The sequence below is a fragment of the Silene latifolia genome, chromosome 11, assembly GCF_048544455.1.
Source record: "Silene latifolia isolate original U9 population chromosome 11, ASM4854445v1, whole genome shotgun sequence".
NCBI lineage: Eukaryota > Viridiplantae > Streptophyta > Magnoliopsida > Caryophyllales > Caryophyllaceae > Silene > Silene latifolia.
Window position 1 is genome coordinate 105,608,172 of NC_133536.1, and position 22,830 is coordinate 105,631,001.

Genomic DNA, 22,830 nt, shown 5'->3' on the forward strand with positions numbered 1-22,830 from the left:
TAGGGAAGACTAATTCGACTTGTAGGTGTTGTACAATCTAATCGATTCGGCTCCGGGACCCAAATTTTCCTAGGATTGTAAGATATAACCCAACTCAATCCATCACAACAATAATTGCTTGCTTATAATTTGAGAACATGTTTGTATGATCAATTCCCATGATTCCCCTATGACCCCATGACACCCTAGTTCTTTTTATCAATTGTTTACAACCCTTTTCATTCATCTTGCTTATTTACTTTCATTGCTATTTAGTTTAGTGACCTTCTACATCAACCCAAATTGTGACACCCCTAAGACACCACTAGTTTCAATAGAAATCTCATCTCAATTCCCGTCCCTTGGGATCCGACCTTTACTTGCCTCTTTACTAATTGTAGAGTTGTTTGTGAAGCTATAAATTGTGTTTTGATTCGGACGTGACCCAACGACAACATCTATTCAATTGTGAACACGAAACGGACCGATCAAAAATGGCGCCGTTGCCGGGGACGGTGTTAAGTTGATTTAGATTTTCTTATATTGTTATTAGTTGTGTCTTTCTTTGCCTTGGGGAAGTAAAACTCCTCAAGGTTTGTTCTAATTGTTTTTGAGTTGTTTGATATTTTGCATGTCTAGAAGGTCACAAGGTGATTTGTTACCTTTTGACCGTGAAATTGAAAGAACCTTGACAAACAATAGAAGATTTGCTAGGAGGAATTTGAGAGGTATTAGTGAGGTTATTCAACCAACTATTGAGTTCATCAACCCTTTTGCAAGAGAAGGTGAGGAGAACCCAATACAAAATACCCCACAAAATCAACCTACAATGCCTAAGTTTTCATCACATTCCGTACCCACCGAGGAGAACCTACCCAATGGTACTCCCACACCACAACATCTAACCGGAAATTTCATTGACAAATCCGCATTTATCCAATTAGTCGAAAGGAGCCAATTTGGGGGGATGCCTAGTGAAGACCCTCATTCTCATATGGAAACCTTTTGTGACTATTGTGAGGCGATTTCTCAAACCGGTGTAACTCAAGACCAAATTCGATGGGTCTTATTTCCTTTTTCTCTAATCGGCACCGCAAAATAATGGTTGAAGGGCCTTGATAAGGCCACTCTTGGAATTGATTCTTGGAAGAAGTTGGCTCTAGCTTTCTACAAAAAGTTCTACCCACCGGAAAAGACTAACATGCTAAGAGCTCAAATTACGGGTTTTAAGCAAAGGGATGAAGAATCTTTGTATGAAGCTTGGGAGCGGTTCAAGGGAATTTGTCGCTCATGTCCTCACCATGGACTTAGCGAGTGGTTCTTGGTACAACAATTTTGGAACGGTTAATATGAAGATTCAAGGAACATTCTCAACATGGGATCAAATGGAATGTTCACCGAAGTTGATGACAATCAAACATGGAACAAGATTGAGGAAATGGCGGTCCATAACTCATAATATAGTAGGCCTCGCAAGGCTACTAGAGGAGGAAAGCATGAAGTGGACTCCGTTACTCAATTGGGTGCTCAACTTAGTGCTCACATTAACACAATCAATTTGAAGTTTGAACAAGCTATGGCTAGACTTGAAGAAGCCTCAAAATCAGCAAAGCATCATGTTAATGCCATGACGACATCCTCATCAATCCCAAGTGGGATATGTGACAATTGTGGAACTTTGGGACATGACCAAAGTGAATGTAGGGGAACAAATGAACAAGTGAATGCTTTCCAAGCATACAAGAGTGGTACCCCTTATTCCAACTATTACAATGAAAACACCAAGTTTCATCCAAATCTCTCATACAAAAGCCAAAATGTTCAAAACCCTCAAATAACATACACCCCACCACCCATGAGAAACCAAAATCAAAGACCCTTTTACAATCAAAACCAAGGTTACCAAAATCAAAATCCATACAATCACCAAAATGACCAAGGTTTTGATGTTCAAAAAGCAGTCCTCCAAATGCAAAAGAATCAACAAGAGTTTTTCACTCAAATGCAAAAAGATAGTCAAGCAAAGGAAACCACCATCAACAACATTCTAGCTCACACCAAGATGTTGGAAACCTAATTGACTCAACTAGCATCTTCAAGCTCACAAAGACAAAAGGGGCAATTACCACCTCAAAGTAATCCCCCAAGACATGAAACGGTTAGTGCCATTCACTTGACAAGTGGTACAAGGTATGAAGCACCGAAGAAGCAAGTTGAGGATGAAGTTGTGGAAGCTAGTGATAAAGAAGAAATTGTGCAAAACTCCAAAGATGGAGAATCATCAAAAGAAGAAATTTCAAAGAAGAATGAAGACAAGGTCAAGGAGAAGGAGCCCATTGTGATTAGACTTCCTTTTCCAAGTCGTCAAGCCAAGCCCAAATTTGATGACCAACTTGGAAAGTTTATGGAAATTGTGAAGAATTTGGAAGTCTCGATTCCTTTCACGGAATTAATCAATCACGTGCCGGCCTATGCGAAATACATGAAAGACATCCTCACAAAGAAGAAGTCGATCCGGAAACTTGAGACTATCGCCTTCACCAAGGTGAGTAGTGCAATACTTCAATGGAGTTCACCTCCAAAACTAAAGGATCCGGGAAGCTTCTCAATACCGTGTACCATTGGCGACACCACGATAAACAAAGCCTTATGTGATCTAGGGGCTAGTGTGAGTGTTATGCCGTACTCGGTGAGTAAAAGGTTGGGGATAGGAGAGCTTAAATGCACCAATATCACACTCCAAATGGCCGATAGATCGACGAAGACACCATTAGGGATATGGGAAGATGTCCCCGTGCGAATTGGGAAGTTTTTCATCCCGATGGACTTTGTCATTGTTGATATGGAGGAAGATTCCAACATTCCAATCATTCTAGGAAGACCTTTGTTATACACCGCGGGTGCGGTGATTGATGTAAAACATGGTGAGCTCACTCTAGAAGTGGGAGATGAGAGTATAACTTTCAATCTTGACAAGACTATGAGAGCTCCTCGTTTTCATGAACCGTGTTTCATGATTGATCATTATAGCCGAAGGGATGATAGGAAGAAGTCGGAACTCCAATAAAAGAAGAAAATTGAAGATGCTCCATTCAAAGAGCAAGTGAATTATGACAAGGAGAGCTTGCAAAGCTCATCAAAATCAAGCAAAGAAGAAGAGGATGGCCTCATTGGCCAAGAAAAGAAAATGGGAGGGTTGTCCCCATCAAATCAAGAGATTTTTAATGATCAACTTAATGAAGTTTGTGGTCTTTGGGACGATAAATTTGAAGGGATTTTTAATCCCTACATTGGTAATGCCATCGATCAAGACCGACAACAAGGGCCAAGGTCTATTGAAGACCTCTATCATGATAATGAACAAGCTTTTGATTACTTTTTCAAGGTGTTGAGCAACATCAACAACACCTTGGACATGCCCCCTTGACATCTCATCAAGAATGAGAATTTGGTGGAGTCCTCCCTAAACCACCATTTGTAAATATTTCTAACTCCCTAACTTGCATTTCAATTCTTATATTGAATTTTTGTTATTTTTGGATTTTTGTACTTTGATCAAGATAATTGTCATGTTTGAGAGAAGTGAGGGAGGGACTAATGATTTCAATTGATGTGTAGTGCTTTAGCTTAGTGTGGGGATAGCTATTGCCTAGGCTATCCATGCCTTAGTAGTGCCCCCACAATGAAGAACACAAGATACGAAGAAGAATGGAAAAATGACAAGGGATATGCATTGTACACGGACGGAACTGAATCCGGGTAAAAAGGGGTCGAATCCGAGCGGATTCAGGAGAATCCGCCCGTCTTCAGACAATCCGGGCGTGTTGGGTAGAAGACGCACGTCCCTCTGAGCTGAACTTTTGAAATGTTTTTGACTGTTGGCGAATCCGGGCGTCCTGCATTCTAATCCGCCCGTCTTAAAAAATCCGCCCGTCCTGAAGGGAAGACGCCCGTCTTTTTGGCTGAGGAAAACAAGAAAAATTCCTGTAAGAGAATCCGCCCGTCTTCTGTATAAGACGCCCGTCACGTGTTTGCAAATCCGAGCGTCTTCACTGAAAGACGCCCGTCTTTAGGCGAGTTTTTCCCAACCCAGAAAAGGCAGAATCCTCCCGTCCCGAGCAGAATCCGCCCGTCTTGCCCCTGCAGTTCAAATTTTTCGGGTTTTATAAACCCCCTCCCACATTCATTTCTTCATTCATAACATTACTCAAAACCCTCATCCTCTCCATCACAAAAACAAAATTCCTCAACAACATTCACCAAAATCAAATCAAAACATCCTTTTAACAACAAATCAATCACTCCTTTTTCAATAAAAATCAAAACCAAGCACAAAATCTTCAACCTTTGAGTCGATTTTTGAATTCATAAAGGCAAAGCCTTTCACCTTTGAATCGATTTGGGTACACTACAAATTGAAGATTTATCACTCTTTTCTTGGTTAATTCATCAATGGCAAGGACTAAGGGAGCAACAAAGGCAAAGGCACCAAAGGCAAAGACACTTTCATTAAGGCAAAAGAGTCTTCAAGCAAAGAAAGCATTGGCTATGGTGGTAGCAAACCCAAGCTTGGAAGTGCAACAACAACAACAACCTTCTATGGGAGCAACAACATCTACTACTCCGGAAATTGATCAACTTGCAAACTATCCGGAGAAGTTGATGATAACATTGATAAGGAAGCTTATGAAGAAGGAGAAGAGGATGATGAGCAAGGAGAAGAAGAAGGTGAAGAAGCAAGTGAAGAGGGAAGTGGCAATGAGACCACTTCTAATGAGGGAGATGATGATAGTGATGATATGATGGAAGGTTAGCTAGCTTTGGAGGCTCCTACCCTCTCAAGGTTTGTCTATTTCTCTCTTTGTTTTAATTTTTTTTCTTGATCATTGTTGGAGTAGTCCTAGCACCATAGAGGACTCACACCTCGGTACCATTGAGGTGTTCTCATTTTATTGTTCCCATTTTCAAAATCCAAAATGACAAATTAGTTTCATGCATTGCATAGTGTTTGCATGAACTACACCCATCCTTAGGACATTAGCAATAGTGTCTAACTCGGTTTGGGGAAGTTAATGCATACACAACGGGAGGTAATATAAATTATCCTCTCCGTCATAAACAAAAACCATGCATCATGTAATGTAGATTAGTGTAGATTGCATTTAGTGTAGAAATCATGCATCATCTTTGCATAATTTCCCATCATTTTGGCCATTGAGGACAATGCCCATATTAGTGTGGGGATGGGGAATTCTAACTTAATTCTAACTTAACTTTTATTAAAAAATCCAAAAAAAAAATTGAAAATTTTCGAAAAACCATAAAAATTTAAAAATTGAAAAGCCAAAAACATGTTCATTTCCTTTTGTAGTGTAGTCTTGTATATATTATTGTATATATTGTGTTTGTTCTATCCTCGTTCACGTTGATTGACTACGCCACATCCGAGACACGAGGATCATGAAGACCGCATGGTATGATCTTTCCAACCTCCTTTTTCCTCTTTATGTTAATGACTATGTGGCTTTATTTTGATTGATGCGGTATAACAATGTGAACTTAGGACTTGCATTTAGTTTATATGTCATATTAGTTGATAGAATCACTTGCATTAGGATGTGTATAATAGTTGCATCATAGCATATAGTTTCATTTAGATAAAAAGTTTTGAAAAGTGCCTAATTAGGAACTTTGACAAGAGCAACTAAGCCATTACAAATACTTTTTCAACTTAAGACTTTGCCAACTAGAATGGTTGTAAAACACCCTAAATTGTGTCATACTAGTGTCTTTTGACCCATGACCCAAAGCCTAGTCAAGGGTTTTCATGTGAGTCACCTATCCAACCCCGTGATGCGATGTGGACTTGGTTAACTTGTCTAGGTGACCTTGATTGACCTTGTGGTAAGGCAACCCAAAAATACTTTCTATCAATAAGTTTGAAGTGCTCATTTCAAAGAATTTTGTCATGTGGAAGTAATTTAATGCCAAGGAAACCTCAATTGTTATGAAATGTTGAAATGTTTGAGAAAATTTAGTTGTTTTGATGGATGCGTACCACTTCGATGTTCTTTGGAGCGGGATCCATTGAATTGGGCCCCCACACGGTTGTGAATTCGACCGCCCAGAGACAGAGTGACTATCACCCCGAAAAGCTATTGTCTAGAGGTTAACCGGTTGCCTAATAAGAGATTGGCGAAAGCAAAGGACACTAGCCCGGAAGGGACAAACCCCATCTTAAATTTTTGAAATGTGAAAGTTGAATGAGGTCAAATTTTGAATACTAGTCATATCCACCCTTTGTTTATAAAGATTTGAGCATTTCATTCCCAAAAAGCCTTTTTGTCAAGCCACTTTTTCGAGCTTGGGACGATCCATGACCTTTACTTTTGTAGAGAATTCGAGACTTGTCATGTCATATGCTACTAGCATCATAGGGATCATCATTCCACCACCATCCGATCGCCCTTGACGAAAGAATTTGGAAATTGAGGACGAAAGTAGTGTAGTTTAACACCATTTGGAGGTGATTTAGTGCCATCCTCTTAGCCTTAGTAGTTTGTTGAACTAGTATTTGTGAAGGATTACATGCTCTTAAATTTGTTCTCTCGTAGTGCCTCCGCCACTTGATGAGGAAGTGGCTATTCCTTTTGTAGATGCATCCATTATTTGATTTTGTGTGCTTAATGTTTGGATGTGTCACCATTTTGGCAAGACCCACCTTGCCTTGCAAGAATGCATCCTACCTCATGGTTGTCTTGTTGTGAGTTGAAGGGGCGGAGTGAGACCCGCTAATTGTCTCATATCGGCTATGTTATTAGGTTAGTTTAAATAATGGTCCTAGTCTTTGTCACCTCTTTACTCGGGATGAGCAAAGGTTCGGTTTGGGGATATTTGATGTGACCATAATTAGCGCATATTTAGCCCCCGAATTAGCCTTGTTCCCATGCTTTTTAGTGCATATTTGGGTCATTTATTGTCTTTAGTTCTTTGTTTTGCATATTCTTTGAGATTTTTATCCCTTGGTAGGAAGGGAGTAAGAATCTTGCATTTTCATGGCAAAACGAGACTAAATTGATTGAATCCAATGACCAAGCATCAAGGAGAGACAAGATTAGAAGGCCTTTGTACATATTATAGTAGTTGGGCAAGTGACGAGAAAGGATCCTTGAGTCCCCAAGGAAATCCCCAAGGATTTTATGAAGAAAAGGGAAGAAAAGAAGAAGAAACTATGCTGAACAACAATCCGAGCGGATTGTACTAAATCCGCCCGTCCTCCAGAAGCACAATCCGTGCGTCTTCCTTCAAAGACGCCCTGGTTCGTTGACACCAGAATCCGCCCGGATTCCCTTGAAGACGCCCGTCTTCCCCCGCCTGAATCCGCCCGTCCCGACTCCAAAACGCACGGATTCCAGTACAACGATTTTCGTCTTCTCCAAGCAACAAAGAAAGAAGCCCTTCCTTCGAAAAATACCGGCTCCTCCCTGCTCAATCTAAAAAGTGTAATTACTAGTTTAGCCCTTAGTTAACCCTAATGCATCCACCTAATTTCTACTATAAATACCCCATTAGTCTAATTAGAAGATCATGTTCTTCTTATCATTTATTAGAGTAGTTAATATCAATCAAATCTCTCTTTAGTATTGTAATCAACAATTAATCAAGTTCTAATACAAGTTTTATTTTCTTAATCTCTCTTTTGTTCATCCTTTATTTTGGGTAATTGAAGATTATTTGGGTTATTATTGGGAGATTGACAACCTCTCAATCAAGCATCAAGTACTTCTTTTATTCTTGCTTTATTATTGGAATCATTAGTAGGTATAATTCTCTTAATCCCTCTTTAATTATTGTTAATTACTTTCATTTGTTCATCATGTTTCATTTTGTTGGTATGATTGACAACCTTGATAGCATGATCAACATGATAATGAGTGAGTAGTGACCTAGCTAGGGTTAATGGGTAATTAGGGGAAACCAACATGGGGAATGATTCATGCTTAAATTAATATGCTTTCATGGTTTATTTGCTTGCTTGTTTTGATCTCAACTCATGCACATGTTATGTTTGATGAAATGTGAGGCTATGAATCCTTGCATTTTTTTACCCATCACTTATCTTTTCAATGAGACTTGTAAGACATAAACCAACTCGAGTCTCATTAGACCATGCATGTTGTTGAGTAGGGAAGACTAATTCGACTTGTAGGTGTTGTACAATCTAATCGATTCGGCTCTGGGACCCAAACTTTCCTAGGATTGTAAGATATAACCCAACTCAATCCATCACAACAATAATTGCGTGCTTATAATTTGAGAACATGTTTGTATGATCAATTCCCATGATTCCCCTATGACCCCATGACACCCTAGTGCTTTTTATCAATTGTTTACAACCTTTTTCATTCATCTTGCTTATTTACTTTCATTGCTATTTAGTTTAGTGACCTTCTACATCAACCCAAATTGTGACACCCCTAAGACACCACTAGTTTCAATAGAAATCTCATCTCAATTCCCGTCCCTTGGGATCCGACCTTTACTTGCCTCTTTACTAATTGTAGAGTTATTTGTGAAGCTATAAATTGTATTTTGATTCGGACGTGACCCAACGACAACATCTATTCAATTGTGAACACGAAACAGACCGATCAATGACTAATATATTTGCAAATGTAAACAAATGAGAAAAATGGTAAATAAAAGAAAAGGGTGTTAAAATAACCATTAAAATGTAATTAACCAATAATATCATCGAGTCACGGAATAAACCGTCATGGTATAAAGAACCAAGGATGATTTTTGTAATGGTCAAAATATGTTTATCATAAAAATGAATTAAAATGTTTGAAATGGTAAAAACCGTAAAAGAAAAGAAGTAAAAATAAAAGAAAGTGTTGAAGGAAAGACGAGAACAAGCACGGATGAGTCTGACCTGGACACCCACAAGAGGCGCGAGCATCCATGCATAGCAAGGAGCTTCTGTCTCAGGCCAAAACTCGGTTTTGGCTCGTCTTACCTATATTTGAATCGTGTTATGCATTGTTCATGTTCATAAAGTTATGAAAAGAGTAAAGACATGAAATGAGTGAGATATTTACACCCTCAAACTTACGTATTTTGATGTTTGCGTGGTAGACGACTTTAGAGACGGTTTTCTCGTTGTGACTACTCGCGATCAAAGAAGTTTAAAAAGAGTGCCTTAAAAAAGGATTTGGTTTTGAAAATATGTTAAAAATATGTTAATTAAAACATGTTGATTGATGAATTGAGTTGGTCAAATGGGTCGGTTGAATGCAAGGCGACGGTACCAAAGAATATGTGTAAGGCTTGTGTTTACGATCGGTAGGTCGTAAACACGTGTCGATTTTGTGACTTAGGAAGTCGAGTCTAGAAGTTTAAGAGAGATGTGAGGGGGCGGACGCTCGCGTGAGGATTATGGGGTGTGAAGGGTGGTATTTATAGAGGAATGTGGGGTGGTAGGTCGGTTGTGTTTGCTTAGAGGCTAAGCAGACAACTGCTTTAGGCGCGAGCTACCTTGTGATGCAAATGGGTGTATTGTCCCTTTCAATTTGAACGTGGCCTATTCTCCATCCATTATTGATTTGTGGTAATCAAATAGGATGTCGTGTAACAATATGGGCATCTAATAAGATGATTTTGGTGTTACTTGAGGTAGGTGTTTTGTGTGCTTGACTCGGGTTTGACCCGTGTGAGTCGGGATTTGAATTTCGAGTCGGTTTTTGGCCCGGTGTCGGTTTTGACTCTAATTAGGGTCATTTTAACTGAAATGACATGATGAAAACATTCATGGCATTATTTTTGACATTCGAGATTTGGGTTGACTCGGGTTGACTCAGGTTGACTCGAGTTGCCGGTTTCTGAGTCGGTTTTGGGTCCGAAGATGGTTTTAACTCTAAATAGTGTTATTTTAATGCAAATGAAGTTAGAAAACTTTTGAAATCATTTTTCATATCCGAGTAGTGCATTAAACCGTCTCATGTATAGCCAATCCACGCACGCATATCAAAAACACGTTATAGTCCGATCATCATCGGGTGGTTTTTGGAAGGTGCAGATACTGGGTATCTACAGAGCCCCCACTTTGACTGAGGCTTGGATAGGGCGAAAGTCAAAGTATGATCTCCATGTCAATCGAAAATTACAACCTAAAGACCATTGCGATGTCGAGGCGACTCAAAAAGGTTTGAGCCAAGGACCTGCCGTCGGGAAGGGCGACTCGAGGGTACGAGCCAAGGACCTGTCGTCGGGAACAATTTAGAGTCTGTCGACTTTCGATTCGGGTCGTTTAAAGTCCATTAGACTACATATAAAGGCTCGCCAGCCATAAGAAGGAATCATACCTGAGGCATCTTCGGGATACGTCCTTGAATCATTTACGCGCAAAGGCTCGCCAGCCGGTGTTGAAGGCGATGTGTTTTGAGGCTCGCCAGCCATAGGAAGGAGTTATACCTGAGGCATATTCGGGTTATGTCCTTGAGTCGTATCTTATGTGCGTGCAAAGGCTCGCCAGCTCTGATAAGGAGTCATACCCGAGGCATCTTCGGGATACGTCCTTGAATCGTATCTTGTGTGCGTGCAAAGGCTCGCCAGCTGTGATAAGGAGTCGTACCCGAGGCATCTTCGGGATACGTCCTTGAGTTGTATCTTGTTTGCGGACAAAGGCTCGCTAGCCATATGCGTTGTAAGGCTCGCCAGCCATCTATGGTCGAATGATTGACTGTGGAAAATAGCATGTGTGACATCCATTTGAAAAATCGGCACTCGCTGGGGAGTTAGAAACTTCTCAGGACTCGCCGGGGATACGAGTTGCTGCTCGTTGGGAGGTAGCGTAAGCCATGTAATCGGCCGGGTTAAAGCTCTTGGACTTGATGGGTCACCGTTTGTTGGGAAGAACCCAGTACTCAATTGGAGTGAGTTTGTTTTCTCAAGATTATCTGCATGGTTAGTGACCACACAAATCCGCAGTCGCATAGACAAGTACGTTGAGTGCAAGCATATAGGCACATAAGAACATAAGCATGTGAGCAGTTAGCATATAAGCAACTAGCATGTAATATCTCACGCGAAGGGAGATAAAATTTTTGAATGTTGTGAAGCTTAAAGGTGAGTCTTGTTACTCGTGGATCCGTGATTTGATAGATTGGAGGCACGTGACCGTTGTGACACTGACTCACACAGACGCATACTGACAGACTGACAAATGGGCAGTCGTGAACGTGATGCCAACTCAGTATCGACACGACACGTGGGTGACTCCAACAGACTTTGCACATGTAAGTGCAACTCCTTAGCCAAGAAAAGGGTGACAACGCGTATCAAATCCCTGAGGTAGAAGGTCCGCTCGGCTGGGGAACATGAATTGATTAACTTCTCCAGACATCTTTGCCTCCGTTTGCTTGTTTGAGATCCCTTCTCGAGTTTTGATGATTCGGAGAGCGGAACCAAGATCTTGTCATTCTCCGAACCGAGCACTAGGCTATGGGGGGTTTTATTTTGGATTGTAGCTGAGACTCAAAAGATGTTTGTTGATAAAGGACGGGTGGCGTCTTGAAAGAGAAGCCCCCAGAGTGAGAAGGTGGGGATTTGACAAAACAGGGAATGGGCGACGTCTTAAGAAAGAAGCCCCCGATAAAGAGGTATAAGATTAATTTTTGCAGCTGGGTGGGCTGCTTTTGAGTATTGATGTTGATGGTTGAGATTGAGATGGGTGCGCGGTTGTGTCCTTGTTGGAGGACTGCCTACGTATTCGCGTGTTTGCGAAATGAAACCAGACCGTAGTTCTGAGCTGTGTGGTGAGGATTGAAAATTGGAAATGTTGTGAAAGGAGTATGCGGTTGTGCCCTTGTAATTGGACTGCCTACGTATTCGCGTGTTTGCGAAATCAAACCAGATCGTAGTTCTGAGTGTGTTTGGGTGCCTAAGTGAGTTGTTAGGACCTTAAATTGTGGGGGAGGGGGGGGGGGGGGGGGTCACGACGGTAAATTCCGTTTGATGACTCGTCTGAATGTGTGCCTAAGCGAGTTTTTAGGACCTTAAAGTGTGAGGGTCTCGACGGTAAATTCCGTTTGGTGACTCGAGAAATTGATTTGAGAGAATTCCCCTCGATCATGAATCAAAGAGGTGTAATTTGTAAAAATGTTCCTTATCATGTGAGCACACTAAAAAGTTGACCCTAAGGGTAGATTAGGTACGTCCCGTTCTCGGTAGCAAAGCATTCGAGGACTCCGTATCTGGGTCAGGGCAAAATGGCTTCGGCATTATGGAATGTGGAGCTCGGTAATAATAGGTTTGTTTGACAGATAAAAATCTGGAGTTTGTATTTTGTGGTGTTTAGGCCGATGGGTTACAGCTTGTAATGTGGTGCGGAATGGGGTCTCAGGCTTGATGTGGCCTGAGCACGAAATGGTTGGTAAATAATTTGGGATAAGAATCCCATGTCTGGACCTTAAAGGTTAAGGTGTGATATTACGAGCTTGAGGGGAATCCTCAGAAGCCTAGATAGGTCTCCCTGTAGTAGTCTCTAGAAGTACTTAGGGGTGAAGCAGTGTTGGTTATAACCTTGAGGGGAATCCCCAGGATCCTAAATAGGTCTCCCTGTGACAATATCTGGAAGGACTTAAGGGTGAAGAAAGGTTAAGTTTGTTGTTAGTTGACGAGTCTTGAGCTATCATTTCAGCTCTTTGACATCAGGTTTTGGTATTTTTGTGTTTTGCACTTGTTGATCCCGGAGTTTGGAGGGAAGAAACGTTGGTCATGGGCTTTGGACTTGTTGGTCCTGGACTTGGTGTTTTGGACTGACTTGTTTGGTGTTTTGGACTTGTCGATCCGGGATTTGGTGTGTTGGACTCGTTGGTCTTGGGCTTTGGACTCGTTGGTCTTGGACTTGGTGTTTTGGACTTACTGGTTCGAGATTTTGTGTGTTGGATGTTTTCTTTGGATTTTGGCCTTTTTGAGAAAAGGGTTTCAATCTTATTTTGTTTTGATTTTGGCTTGGGTCTTGGCCTTGACGTAGGGTGAGTAGCCTTTGGCCTTGGCTTTCGCTTTGAGTGAATTGACTTTGGTTTTTTGCTTTGAGTGAATTTCTTTTGGCTTTAGTTTTTGCTTTAGCTTTGAGCTTTGGCTTTGGGTGAATGGATATTGGCTTGGGCCTTCGATTTTGGCCTTTCGCTTTGACTTTGGGGTGAATTGCTTTTGGCCTTGGTTTTTGCTTTGGCCTCGAGCTTTGGCTTTTGGTGAATGGCTTTTGACTTGGGCCTTTGATTTTGGCCTATCGCTTTGACTTTGGCGAATGGCTATTGGCTTGGGCCTTTGATTTTGGCCTTGGCTCTGGTTTTGTTTTGGCTTTGGTTTTTGATTTATTGGTTCTTTGCCGTCCTTCATTCGAGGAAGGTAGAGGTGCAGACGGGGATGTACCCGTTGGTGAGAGGTTGATTCTTGGTGATGGGATGTTTTTGTGGGGAATGGGCTTGCCTTCCGTCATTGATCATGAACAAGGAGATGTTCTGGTTTGTTATCTAGGTTCGTCGTAGAATCCCTTTGATAGAAGCTCGTTCTAAATCGGGTTCTAATGAAAGGTTTCCATTGCCAGACATGGAATAGGTAAAGAAAATGGACACGGAGTTTCGAGTCTTCTGCTTACTTGGTACGGAACGTCACTCGAGTGTACTCACATTGAATTGGAACATATTGTTCGTTTTAAATTAGTTCTCAAAATAATTCTCGTTGTCAACGGGAACTGGTAAAGGGAAGAATATATGATAGTTGGAAATTGTGCTTTTATTTAGATAAATAAGAGGTTAGCACAGACTCGATGGATACATGTGACTCATGGGGACAACCCCCAATTGTCACTTAGGAATAAAAGGACAGACACTAGGATAGATATGAGAAAGCCTAACACTCGGACTCGGACTCGGACTCAATCGTAGATACGAACTCCTAATCATCATGTTCCTCCTCGAAGGTCTCTTTCGTAGCATCCCGCGGCATGAATGTCTGGTTTTCAGCATTGACCCACTTGAGCACTTCACCCTTGTTGTTTGGGACGCCCGAAGGATTAGATCCTAGAAGGTTGTCCTATTTTTCAGGAGTAAGAAGCCCATGAGGGCCATTCATTTCCATTAAATGATTTAGGGTTGATAAAGACAACTTGCCACGATCGAGCATGTTTTGGATGATATGTTTGAGCTTCCAGCACATCTCGACGTCGTGCCCATTACCCCTATGGAATGGGCAATATTGGGAACCGTCCCAAAATCGGCCTCTCTTCTTGGGTGTAGGTTCTGGAGTGGGGCAAATCGGTTGGATTATTCCTTCAGAGATAAGCACTCTTAAAGCGATGGCATAAGGCATGCCCAAATCAGGGAAGGACCTATGAGGTCGTCTGGTTTTGGTTTTGTCGATGTCAAGTAGCCTGCTTTCAAGGAGCTTAACCCTTCGCTCAATATCAGAAGAGGGAAAATTCCCGGTTATCATTTTGTCCTCAACATGGGAGAGACGAGTGCTCAAGTTTTCCACGGTAGCTAGGAGTCGAAGGACCATGTTGTTGGTTTTAGCAGAAGTCATGGCAGATGAAGGTTGATCAGCTTCTTGAGTTTCCGGTTGGCGATCGATGGCGCCCAAGGGATTCCTATTTGACATAACGATAGGCGTTATAACTTGTCTTGGCAAGGTATTGCACAAACAAAGGCAAGTGCGACACATATGTATAAAAGGCAGTTATGTCCTGAAGACGCGACGGTGTGACTAGGTTACGAGTTCATTAAAGATCGTGAATGACCTCTTGTGTTTGAACTCTTGGTGCATGACTTGAATTTAGACTCTAATGTCGACTTTGGCATAGTGATGCCAAGACAGACGACTTCTGACAGGATTTGGAAGTTTGTTGCTGGCGTAACGCCGTTGGACAAGACATGTACACAAACTTGACCTTTGACCCGTCAGTAGGGGAAATGCTGGTTTAAAACCCGACAGGTTTTGACTCTGCTAACGCAATTGAAGATGTCTCGACAATTAGGCGACACGGCCTAGACCAGAAGGTAGGTATTAACTTCGGCGGAGATCCGACGTTATCTAGACGACTTGACTTGCAATTGACTGGACTCTAATCGACTCGAGGCTGAATCAGAAAGGTGGATTGAAATTTTCGAAAATAGAAATTTTCAAAAAGATCCATTTGTTGTTTTATAGACGGCTTCCGAAGAGTAGGGATCTTCAGAAGGTCCACCAGTTGAAAGGGTTGTCTTAAGTTTGTTTTCAAAAGACGGTTTGAGTTGAGATTGCGGCGGCTTTGAAAACAAAGTGTTTAGGCACTTGCTGGTGGCCTAGGACGTCAGGTATGAACCTTCCGTTTACTTCATTTTCGAATTTTCTAACCTTCCTTATGTTTGAAATGATTGACATGATTCAATTCTTGTTGTTTGCAGAGGGAGCGTGAGCTTGCCCAGTCCCGGGAGGAGACAGCTCACCTGCTGAGGGAGCTCGAGGTCCGCGACGCCGAGGTTACTGCTCTCGAGGCGAGAGTTGCTGAGCTAGGCGGCGACCAGCCGTAGTTTACTTGTTGTTTTTGTCTTCGGCTGTATTTTGCACATTTTATACATTTTTAGGACCTACATTTTGGACATTCGGACTTTGTTTTGGGGCTCGAGCCCCCAATTTGGTGTACATATCCCCTCTTGGTTGTATATATGATGGCCTGAGTGCCTTTGTTGCTGGGTTGCTTTGTTTGTACCTGCAGGTTAGCTTTGAACAGGTTTGGTAGATGACGGTTTATGCCGTCATGCTGCCGAAATTTACATAGAAATCACATAGAACATACATTTGTACACATGGCCTAAATTAGCGCAAAATAACGACTCGGAAATGCAAAAAAATGCAAAAAATTTGCCAGAAATGACCGGACGGTAGGGAGGGCTATCCCCTAAAAAAAGGAAAAAATAGAAACATATAAGTTTGAAATGTAATGTGGAACGGGAGTGAAATGATTCCCCAAAAAGAAAATTAAAAAGAAATGTATAAGTTTTAAAAAATGAATAAATTAAATTGGTGAAATGATTCCCCAAAAGAAAATTAAAAAAAGAAATGGATAAGCGTGCTAAGATGACGAAAATGTTGATATCGCCTCGAAATGCGTGCCAGTGGAATTAGGAAACACGAAACATGGCAATTTGACGGATTTACCAAAATAATAACCCGTATGAATAGGAAATTATTATTTGAGGAATTAGGAAAGATCCAACGCGAAAAAAACACAGAAAGAAGGCTGAGGAAAAGGCGCAGCAGGAGCTACGTCCCTTTGAAGAGGCGCAGCAGATGCTGCGCCTGTTCCCCAGTGCATCCGTCCTGACGGATTTTAGGAAACAACTTTTAGTATAAATATAGACATCGAGGGAGGTTTTATTCACATAATTCTTCCGTCTTTCCTTCGTCTTATTACATAAAGCTCTCAAAATAAGCATACATCATGAATACTCTCGAAATTCGTCTAAAAGAATGGACAAATGAGTTCTCCAATGTGGAGAAACACGACATGAGTGCTTATAATTTTGGATCACTTTTGAGCTTGAAGTTGATCAAGGTGGTCAAACCGTTCCTAGATGCTTGTCTTGATTATTGGGACCCGAATTATCACGTATTTGCCTTCCCTGGAGGCGACATTTGCCCATTTCCCGAAGAAATTGCTGCGATTGGTGGTTGGGACCCGGAACATTTGCCTGCTATTCCCTCTACTTCTCAAGGATATAAGAATAAGTTTAGGGATTTGCTTGGGTTGACAAGAGCTGAGGTGGACCGCCTTGTGACCTCAAAGGGAGTGCGAATGTTGGACTTCATTGATCGATTCATCAATAGGGCCGATCCCACTATCTCTTATGTTGCCAGGCGAAGGGCATTCGGGTTTTGCCTACTACATGTATATGTCCATCAAGGGCATGTGGATGAGGATTTGAGAGGTGATCCTCAATATTTGAGCCTGATTGAGCAAATGGAGCTGCGCAGGAGCCCAGCTTGCCCGTGCTTAGGAGAGATCCTATTGGGGTTAGATAACAGGAAAGCCAACCGTGACCTTCCTTATCTGGGAAGTCCCATCATATTGCAGGTAAAAGAATTAAAAAAACATCCTTCTTTTTTTCTTCTTTTCTTGTTTTTTTTTTTTTTTTTTTTTTTTTGTTTCTTATTTTTTCTAATACTTGCTTTTGGTAGGTCTGGCTTATGGAGCGTCTTCGATTGATCGAGCCCCCAGTTAATGTTCCTGCTTATCATGCTCGCTCAATCGCGATGAGGACCAGGCTCTACATGGTGGACTTCACTCCAGTCTGCAACTATTGGGAAAACAAATTGAAGAGTGACGATGGCCCCTTGATTAGATGGGTCGTACCATGGTGGCATCTTAAATCTGTCACTGGAGTATCATCCTTGGATCCTACCCAGTCTGTGCGCATTCCTGGCTTGGAGTTTATGATATGCATCTTCCCGGAGAGGTTGATGAGGTAGGTGGGATTGAAGCAGACGATTCCGAAGCTTGACACTGTCCCGTAGACTATCGTGGCCCTTACCACTGAGAGTCGAAGAGAATGGGCCATAAAATGGGCTCAAAGGAATATATGGTTCTTGAATTCTTCTGTTAGTGCTCTATGGGTGTCCGATTCCTATCTACGGTGGAGGAAAGCTACTACTCCGGAGGAGCGCGAGAGATTGAGGAAACGCGAGCCTGTTGACTACAAGGTTCGAGATGTAGAAAAGGAGAAAGAGAAGCATCTGACAGAAGGAGAGGAAGAAGCCGGGTTTCGAGTTGTTCATCCTTCGAAGAAATCGAAGACTTCTCCTGCCGTCGAGATGGTGGTTGACAAGAATGGCAAGCCTAGACCACGAGAGAGACCGTTGGTGATTAGGTCGGAAGTGGCGCAAGAGCGTCCGGCTCGAGGTCGAGACAAGAAATATGATAGAAATGACAAAGGCAAAGGGAAAATGGAGGAATAGCCTAAGTCTTTTATTATTATTTATTATTATTATTATTGTAATAAGAAGGTGGGGTTTTTAGAATCCTAGCCTATTTTTATGTTTTGATTTTTTTATTATGTAGCGTATTATTATTAAAAGAAATGAAATAAAAGAGGTTGATTGGTTATGAAACCGTTATGATTTTCTATCATTATTCTTGTCGAATTCCAAATGCATTTGCAAATGTCCTTCTATTCACATTTAAAATAATTAATGGGTTGCATCCTGTGAAGGATTGCCTACGTATTCATTTAAAAAAATGAAATCAAACCCTTGCGCGTAGTTCAAGTAAATGTAAAAGAATAATTGTTCTAAGCAAGAGCTTTTAATGAACTTAGAAAATAAGCATGAGCTTTCACTTACTCCTAAAATGCATTTCAGTTTATTTGATGATCTGAGGATGACAAATTGTCAAAGTGCAAGAGCAAGATGACATTAGCTTATTTCAGCTTGGCCAGGGGCCGTTTATTTCGTGCCACAAGAGCGACACGTGAGGTTACGCGAGACACGTTTTTGCTCCTATTCTAGGCATAGTAACGTTTCAGTTGGTCGAGGTTTGTCGGGTTGGCAAATTCGTTCCCATCTAAGTCTGTGATCCTAACCACACCCCCTGGAAGTATGGACTTGACTATTAATGGCCCGGCCCAATTGGGTTTGAATTTTCCTCGTGGATCGACAGGTAAAAGAGCTCTAATTGATTTGAGGACCAAGTCTCCTTCTTTGATGTTCCTTGGCTTAACCCTTTTGTTGAAGGCTCGTTTGATACGTGCCTGATAGGTTTTCACATTATGTAATGCACGTAATCTTCGTTCATCCAGGAGGATGAGGTCTTTATATCTATCCCTCTTCCAATCGGCTTCTGGGATTTGACTTTCGAGTAAAATACGCAAGGATGGTATTTCTAGCTCGACTCGTTGTACAACTTTCATGCCGTAGGTCAAATAGAAAGGGTGGCCCCAGTGGGCATCCTAACAGATGTACGGTATCCCCATAAACCAAGGGGTATCTTGCTTGGCCAATCTCGATAGTTTTCAATCATTTTCTTGAGAATTGTGATGACGTTTTTGTTTGCCGCCTCTACCGCGCCATTAGTTTGTGGTCTATACAGCGAGGAGTGGTGATGCTTGATTTTGTACTTGGCTAGCAATTGCTCAGTCTCAGCTTGGAAATGTGATCCATTGTCACTGATGATCTCATGTGGGCAACCGTGTCGACAGATGATGTTGGTTTGTATGAACTTTGCCATGTTCTTGGCTGTAAGACTGGTGTAGGAAGCCGCTTCTACCCACTTGGTGAAGTAATCGATTGCTACTAGGATGAAACATTGACCTCCTGTTCCGGCTGGAGTGATCTTGCCGATGATGTCAATTCCCCAAGCATAAAAAGGCTAGGGAGATGTCATGGTGTAAAGTAATGAAGGAGAGACATGTTGCACATTCCCGAAGATTTGGCAATTGTGGCAATGTCTTATATATTTGATGCAATCAGATTCCATTGTGGTCCAATAATACCCCAAACGTGTGATTTTCTTTGCCATCATGGGTCCACTCATGTGAGGGCCACATTCTCCATCATCAGAGGCGGATCTTACCTATGCTGGGACTGGGCCCGACCCACCCTGGGAGAAGGAAGAAGCCCAAGAGCGAAAATGGCTTATACGCCTTATAGTTCTATGATTTGGACCGTCAAGAATTGCCTCACGAGAAGTACTATTTTGCACGCATTTATTGTTTAGGGCCCGCATATACCTTACTTTACACAAATTCACATTTTTATTTCTAAATTCATTTTTATCAAATTTTGTCTTCGGTTGTACTCTTTAAGGAAGCAATAACTTTCACGAGAGATCGTCTCCCATTAAATTAGTGGAAAACAAAACATAAAAAATAGAAATTAAATAACTCCCCCCCCCCATCATGTGAGAGGTCTCTCAATAACGATATTGATATGCCGTCTCTCTTAATTTTTTGTGTAAAGGATAAAACTCTTGTCTATTTGATCTGTTTTCAAAGTTGCAAAAAGGCGAGTATGTTATTTTTAATGTTTATTTAAAAAAAATTATTTTGTCTATTTCATCTAACTATTTACCCTTTATTTTTCTTTAGAAAGGATTTTAAACAATGGTAAACAAATCGACTCGAGTTACGTTTATATTATATGTTTATATGAAACTAAAATGAAACTATCTACTTCGTATTTGATTAATAGTTAAAAAAGTTAGTAAAGTTCTCTCTATTATATTATTTTCCTTCTTTGAACCCGCTTTATTAATTTCATTTTTTCACATTTTTTTTAAATATGAAAGCATAATTTTGAGTAAACGTATAAATATGATATTGAGTAAGTGAATATAGATAAAGTCACAAAGATGATTTTTTCATTTACGAAAAATGCTCCTTCGTACTACATAATTTTTAGATTTGAACCGGCCCACCTTGAGAAAATGTTTAAGATCCGCCACTGTGACCATCATGGACTTCTTCCATCACTTTCCGTGCCTGTGAATGATCAAGACAGCGTAGGATTACACCCAGAGGTGTTCTTTTGTATAACTCTCCTTGCATGAGAACGTATTGGGAAGCTAGTAAGCGTATAGCACATTGTCCTCTTTTGTCCATATCCGGTGGATAGGTGCCGTTGAGTTTGAAGTTTAGGATCGCTTGGAACCAAGGTTCCTCTGTGATTTCGTCTTCATCGGTGATTTGGTGCACATAAGTTGGCTCTAACCGTCGTTCGATGCATAAAGGCATTTCTACCATGCTATCCGGCATATTAATCAAAGATACAAGTTTTGCAAGAGCATCTGCAAATTGATTCTCCTCTAGAGGTAAGTGTAGGTAGGTTACTTGATCGAAGAATTGGGCAATTTGGTCTATTCTGGCTTGATAAGGTGCTAAGCTTTCACTTCGGATTTTCCAAGATCCCGTAATTTGGTTGATGATCAAAGATGAATCCCCATGCACTCGAAGATTCTTGATGCCTAAACTTACTGCTGCTTGCAACCCAATGAGACAAGCCTCGTATTCTGCAGCATTATTTGTCACCTCGAAATCGAGTTTGACAGATATTGGTGTATGCTCGCCTTCAGGAGAAATGAGCAACACTCCTATTCCAAATCCTCTTAAGTTCGATGCTCCATCAAAATAAAGGTCCCAGGAGTCTACATCAGTTTGGAGTATATCCTCATCCGGAAACGACCAGGTGTCTATTGTTTGTGTATCATTAATGGGGTTTTCTGCGAAGAATTCGGCAACGGCGCACCCTTTTATAACTTTCAGAGGAACATACTTGAGATCGAACTCTGAGAGCATCAAAGTCCATCTTGCTAAGCGTCCATTGAGAACGGGTTTCTCGAAGAGGTATTTGACAGGATCCATTTTGGAGTATATTTTGACGGAGTAGCTAAGCATGTAATGGCGTAGCTTCTTCGTTGCCCACACAAGAGCGAGGCATGTCTTCTCGAGTGGTGTGTATTTGCACTCGTACTCCAAGAACTTCTTACTAAGGTAGTAGATAGCTCTTTCTTCTTTTCCTACGGTTTGAGCTAGCATGGCATCCATGGCCGTTTCAGTTACCGTGAGATATAAACCAAGAGGTTGATCTCGTTGAGGTGGCATGAGCACCGGTGGTTTGGCTAGTATTTCCTTGATTCGGTCGAAATCCTTCTGACAGTCATCATCCCACATGGTGTGATCTGTTTTCTTTAACTTCTTGAAGATAGGTTCGCAGATCATGGTGAGTTTCGATATGAATCGACTTATGTATTGCACCTTGCCTAGGAATCCTCTAACTTCCTTCTCCGTTTGAGGTTGAGGCATTTCGATTAGAGCTTTGTGACAGGGCAGTCGTATACCTATCAAAAATAACCAACTGGCTCTAACTAATATAGCTAGGGAAGTCGGGTCGATCTCCACAGGGAGATGGGAAAATGTCGGCTTCGTCTAAGTTCGTCACGGTAACCAAATTGGGGGTTTTAATTGAGTTGTTGTCCTAAACTAATGAGATTGAGAAAGAGAAAAAGGCAAAGAAAAAAGATTAAGCAGATAAAGAAAGCAGCTAAGACAGACGGTTCACCATGATCATTCGGTCAAGTAATCTAGGTTTCAGGTCAATGCAAGTATGGTCCGAGGAGCAGTGAATATCTCCTTCCGGTCTCAATTTGCCCTAAAGCACAAATAGCTTAGCTTCCGCCCTCACTACAGTGCCCTAATGTTCAGTTCGAGTCTCGCCCTTTCCAACCTTCCGGTCTAGGTCAAGGTTTACTATGATTTAAATGCTTAATTGCGTCGACTCAATTAGACAGATACAAATAAGTGCAGCGATTAACAACAAGGACTACACAAGCATTAACCTAATAATTCAATTGCTATCCCTTCATAATCATGGATCCCCTAGCCTTAGCAAAGGGAGATTAGCTATACATTACTATCGAATCAACAACAATAACATATAAATAATAGGAATTAAACATGATAACAAAGCTAGTAAAGATTGAATAGGGTAATGATGAAAGCAATAAAAGAAAGATAGAAATAAAACAACAATTATGATTAAGGAATTAAAAAGGAGTAATAATACCGATCACAAATTCGAATTCGAGTAGCAAAGAGTAAAAGAAAAGTAAAATGAAGAAGCAGTAGAAAAATATAGAGTGAAAGTGAATGAGGAAGAGTTACGCAGTCTACTGTATTTAGTAGTATGCGAAAATCCTCCTCTAAACCTAATCCATAGCCTAATTACAAAAGCCCATACGAAAATAGGCGAAAAAACTCTATTACAGGCAAAACCACTCGATCGAGCAACTAAGCGGCAAACCCTTTGATCGAGTAG

At 41.2% G+C, this 22,830-nt stretch overlaps 1 non-coding gene across 1 annotated transcript; it reads right to left on the reverse strand.

Annotated features, from left to right (window-relative positions):
• Positions 1-1,180: 1,180 nt before the first annotated feature.
• Positions 1,181-1,287, reverse strand: LOC141616333 (small nucleolar RNA R71). Its single transcript, XR_012530688.1, has one exon. It is a non-coding gene; the product is annotated as a small nucleolar RNA R71 (small nucleolar RNA).
• Between the last annotated feature and the right edge of the window lie 21,543 nt (positions 1,288-22,830).